We start from the raw sequence: 5,718 nt of genomic DNA, 5'->3' as shown, positions 1-5,718 counted from the left end.
TTCCTCTCAATGCCATATTTCGCCCTGCCAGAGACTACAATAGCAACCAGTCGTGTCAACACTGCTCTCCACAGACTCTTCTCTGCCTCAAGGAGGGCCTGCTCTTGTTTGTCTATTGTTGTACTTTGTTTTAATCGAACTGCCAATTCTTTCCATGACGCCAAATTGTTCAGGTGTTCCGGACTATTTTCATGGCTGGTCAAAGCAGCACTTGCATTTTTCCAATCCGACAGTCCTGCATTTGTTAAATGAATTTGTTTTGGAGAGAACAGTTGACAACAAAAACAAAAAAGACTCTTTCTTCTTTTTTGAATATGTCACCCAATTTTGATCCTTTCTCCATTTACTAAGGTCCTGCTGAAGTACTGGTGGTGGCAACTTCTCCCATCATCTCTCCTTGGGAAAATGAAATCAGGTGTTATCTGATATGGTCCTCTCTGAACAAACTCTGTCTTCATTGTGTCTGTGAGATGTGAAGGGCAGTCAGCAGGATCGGTTGGTAGTGGATCGTCTGTCTTTGATGCATCTGGAGGGCATGTGAAGCACATTTTCTCACCTCATATTCACAATATCTTCACACATACAAACACACACACACAACCCCAATTCCCAAAAAGTTGGGACAGTGTGTAAAATGTAAATAAAAACAGAAAGCAATTATTTGAAAGCATGAGGACAATTAGGTTTATAGCTAAACATCTTTACATTCATCAGGCACACACCTGAGAAGAGTGTATGGGTGGAATCTGTGGTGCAATCAGGATGAGATGCAGCAGGCTGGTCTGACGTTCCTTGCAGTGGTTCTGGGCCTATACATATATAGAGAACACACAAGAGCAAATATATTGGCTGGATTAGAAATGGCACAACAGTCATTTTTACATTCAATTATTTATCATCACATCAGGAACATCTATTGACATATTGTACTCACCAGAACAAACAGGCACAGTGGTCAGTGGCAGGGTGGAATCAGTGGTCATCTCATCAGGATGAGCAGCTTGCTGTTCTGACATTCCTTCATGTGGTTCTAGGTCTATAAATATAGAAAGAACACACAAGAGCAAATATATTGACTGGATTTCACATTAAATTATTTATCATCAGGAACATCTATTGACACATTGCACTCACCTGAGGAAGCCGGCACAGCTGAGCTGCATGGCTGTTCCTTGTCAACTGATGCAGCAGGTGGTCCCAGATATTTTAAAAGTGAATCTAAAATGATATAACAAAATGTGTATTATCAACATTGAATAATTTCCATTTGTTAAATGTAGCTATTATTTAGTTAGTAAGCATTTGGACAGCCTGACAGGTCTGATTCAACTAATCAAGAGCTATGCCTATCTTATTAGAACAGTTGAATCAGGTGTGTTAGTTCTGGGTTGGAACGAAAACATTCAACAGGACTGGAGTTGAGAACCACTGAGCTATTTAGCTAACGATAGCGCACATTATGACAGGGTTGAATTTGGCAAATGTTTGACTCGGATAGTCAATGTGCTTTTTGTGGTAAACTTAACGTTAGCCAACGTTACCAACTAACTAACATTCCACCACACTGGCTAGCTCGCTACACCAAAACTAACATTGTTATTATTACTAATATTTCTATTTCATGACACAACGAAAATAGCCTTATGACAGTTTAGACTGAATGGCAATAACAAACGCTGGCTAGCTAACGTTGGCTTGGCTAACTAGCAAGATTACATGATCCATTCGCCAATGTTGATAATACAATCAACATTGCATACCTTTCACCTTGGCACGTTTCTCTTCTTCTTCATTTCTTCAGTTTTTATACTGCGCCCCGGATGGCTTTTGCCTCGTCATAGTTCTCTAACGTTAGTCTTTCTTTCCTCAACGCTCAATTTTATAAACACTTGACCGATAGCCATCAATGCACAGCGCTCTAGCATGTTCCGACTGTGAAAACCTAAAGCCGAGGCTCTTACGGCCCGTCCACACAGCGGCGTGCGTTGACGCTTGCCGGCGGGCGTGTCTGACACTCGACCAACAACCAATCACATGAATCTCCCGCCCCTGACACACAAGCAGAGGTTTGATTGGCTAGAGCTTGTACTGGCATATGATTCGATTGGCTGACGCTTCTGCCGAGGCGTCAAAAGTTGAACATTGCTCAACTTTTGCAGCGAGCCACGCCAGCAACGCTCCGCGTCGCTTCCCACGATGCAGTTCGGCTAAAAGTGACGTCACCCCATTTAAAATGAATGGGCAGAAGCGTTGGAAGCTTCAACGCACGCCGCTGTGTGGACGGGCCGTTAGACCGACCGACCGTTTTAGATTGTTGGCTCATTTTCCCTTATTTTTGAAAACATTTTTTATGTAAGAATAATGGTTGCAGATATAGAGGTGGGCGCCAAAACTGCGCCAAGCAAAACAAATATTTTGTTGCAATTTTTGGCCCCCCCCTCTGGGTGGCGCTCTAGGCAACCGCCTATATCGCCTGTAGGAAGCTCCGCCCCTGCACACACACACACTCGTGAGCTTCCCCCAGACCAGTAATCCAAACGAAAATATCTTCCCTCCGTAGTATTTTGATCATTTGCTCTGCTAATCAATCAGATCGATGGATTCCAGAGATTTTTCTCTAAAATGATGACTCCGAAACAGTCAGTGGGCACCACTTAACAGCCAATCAGAATGAAAATATGTTTCACATGTGACATATTCAAATTGCGAGTGATTGAGTAACAGATGAAGGTTGTTTAGGAGAAAATGTCGGAGAAGAAAACGTTTGAGAGTGGAGCTCGGAAAAGGAAATTGTTGAGGGAAAAGGAGTTTCGAGACAAGCAGCTATTACAAAACATGCCGAAGCCTACAGGTTATTTTAAACCTGTAGGCCAGGATGAGGAGGAAGGACAGATGAGTTCTGTACCGAGCGTTAGCGGTGCCGGCCGCGGGGCCTCGGAGCCAAGTAGGCCGTCTGGTTCTGATAGCGATGGAGTAGCGGGAGAGGAAAAACAGACAGGAGGGACATTATCTGTTGGAGGAGATGGAGAGGGCGACGAGGACTTGCTACGAGGAGGGGAGCCAACGGCAACCGGACAAATACATGAGGGAGGCCCGATACTCACTCATCTGGAGGAGATGACCAGGCGCGTGTAGAGCAGAGTGGAGAAGTGCGATCACAGAGCCTGCCGAGGCTATAAATGACTTTGATTTGTTGTTTAAATAGGCCCCAGGGCCTGATGGCAGGTTAAGGCGGGCTTGGGTGTCATCATATGCCGTTTCCATGGAAACGCATCCCTCGCCATAAAACAAGATGTCGCTGTAACTCCAATTGACACGGTCCGATCGTCCCCCAAACTTTGCTTGTATATCACCGGTCCATGCCTCAACAGCTCTATGCCAAATCTGAGATCTCACCATAGGCTGTTGCCATGGAAACGCATCCCTCGCCATAAAACACGATGTTGATGTGATACTTATGCAAATGGTCTAAAACAGCACCAGACTTCAGATAATGATTAATGGTCCGGCCCTCAACAGCTCTATGTCAATTATGGGGCGTCTTCATATGCCGTTTCCATGGAAATGCATCCCTCGCCATGAAACACGATGTCGCTGTAACTCCAATGGACACCGTCCGATCGTCCCCCAAACTTCGCTTGTATATCACCGGTCCATGCCTCAACAGCTCTACGCCAAATCTGAGATCTCACCATAGGCTGTTTTCATGGAAACGCATCCCTCGCCAAAAAACACGATGTTGTCGTAACTGATATGAAAATGGTCAAAACACCACCAGACTTCAGATGACAGTTAATGGTCCAGCCCTCAACATGTCTATGTGCCATTAGTGAGTTTTCCTCAAAAGCTGTTGCCATGGCAACGCATCCCTCGTCATAGAACACGATATTGCTATAACTCCTATGAAAAGGGTCAAACTTCACGTGTGCTAACAGTCCAGCCGTGAATACATCTACGTGACTGTTTTGAAATTTCTTCAAATGCCGTTGCCATGGCAACACAATGCTCGCTATGAAACACGGTTTTCTCATAACTTCAGTGAAAATGCTCCAAACGGCCCAAAACTTCGCAGGTTTGGTAACGATGCAGCCATCAAAACATCTAAGCATATTATGGGGTGTCATCAAATACCGTTGCCATGCCGACAGATCATTCGTCATCAAGTTAGTTCAATAGTTTGCAATTCAAATATTCTGCTGCTTTTCCAAGCTTTTTTACTTTTTTGTCTTCTCTTATCACACATTCAAGCCCCCAGTGTTCATGTATCATTTCAATCTAAATTCTTCACTTTCTTCTTACACATTACATTTCAGAATAGCAATTCAGCGTCAGCTTTTCAGCATAAAGCATTCCCACTAGCAATTTCTACAGGAATTGCATTCTCTAGCTGTGAATAGTGTTTTGTTTTTTTTGGGTTTGAATTAATGGATTATTCAGACTGGATTTGGGGGAGTACCATAATGAATTTAAAGATATTGATTTATTGTTTTCTGTAATTATTTGTCCTTCCAGCCAGTCCCAGTTAGCTTTTTTCGCTGTCGCTCCATAACCCCATAGGGAATCTGGCATTATATGAGAGATAATATAAGTATAAATTGGGTAACCCCAGTCCACCTGTTCTCCTCGGCATAGACAACTTTTTATGGTTGATTCGTGGTTTTTTATCCTTCCATATGAATTGAGAGAATATAGTGTATATTTCTTTAAACCAATATTGTGGGATTTGAAGGGGAATTGAGGATATTATATAGGTCAATCTTGGTAGGACATTCATTTTTAACACATCCACCCTTCCCCACAGCGATAGGGGTAAAGAAGTCCATCTTCTCAGGTCATCTTTAATAGTTCTAAGTAAGCCTGGACCATTCATTTAGAAAATCTTGTTAATTGGTGATCTGATGTTTATGCCCAAGTAATGCATCAGCTTTCAAAACAAAAGGAGCAGAGCCTGTGATTAGAGTGAGTCTGACAGTTTAGTGGCATGGCTTCACTTTTACTCCAATTTATTTTATATCCTGAAAATAAGCTAAATTCTCTAATAACCTCTAGCACCTTAGGTATAGAGTTTAGTGGGTCAACTAATGTTAAAAGGATATTATCAGCGTATACGTTTATTTTGAACTGATGTCCGGATGGCACAAGCCAAGGGCTCGAGAGCTAAAATGCATATTAGAGGGGATATTGGACATCCCTGCCGTGTTCCCGGATGCAGGGGGAAAGGATCAGAAAGCATGTTGTTGCTTCTGACTGAGGAGACTGGCAAGTGATTCAAACCATCGCATACAGACAGGGCCAAATCCAAATTTTTATAGAACATTAAATAAATATGGCCATTCTATTCTGTCTAAGGCTTTCTATTTTATCTTCCTTTGAGTACCTTGGCAGAAGCTTTTCCTGGGTGGTTGAGCAACATGATACCTTGATATAAAAGAGGAGTTAGCCCTTGACCATCACTCAAGATTGAAGAGACATGTCTGCCAGAAACCTGAACAATGTCTAAAGCAATGCTTCTCAACTGGTCAGGCCTCGGGACCCACTTTTTCCTTTGTCAATAAATCGCGACCCGAAATTTGAACCACTCAAATCTATTCAAAAGATCGTGCTGTAATATACGCTTTTCAGCATATAATATTAATTAAAGTGAAGTACAGTGCATATATCCCTTATATCCCTTCACAGAACTAAAGAATGCTTTTACATAAGGTTTAATGAGATGAT

At 42.7% G+C, this 5,718-nt stretch overlaps 1 long non-coding RNA gene across 1 annotated transcript; it reads right to left on the bottom strand.

Annotated features, from left to right (window-relative positions):
* Positions 1-664: 664 nt before the first annotated feature.
* On the bottom strand, positions 665-1,307 carry LOC117542888. The gene is made up of 3 exons (XR_004568501.1): positions 1,135-1,307; positions 935-1,036; positions 665-809 (listed from the first exon to the last, which is right to left on the bottom strand). It is a non-coding gene; the product is annotated as an uncharacterized LOC117542888 (long non-coding RNA).
* Between the last annotated feature and the right edge of the window lie 4,411 nt (positions 1,308-5,718).

This window comes from Gymnodraco acuticeps, unplaced genomic scaffold (genome assembly GCF_902827175.1).
Source record: "Gymnodraco acuticeps unplaced genomic scaffold, fGymAcu1.1, whole genome shotgun sequence".
Taxonomy (NCBI): domain Eukaryota; kingdom Metazoa; phylum Chordata; class Actinopteri; order Perciformes; family Bathydraconidae; genus Gymnodraco; species Gymnodraco acuticeps.
The sequence above is the reverse complement of the archived record's forward strand: the minus strand, read 5'-3'. Positions and strand labels throughout refer to the sequence as shown.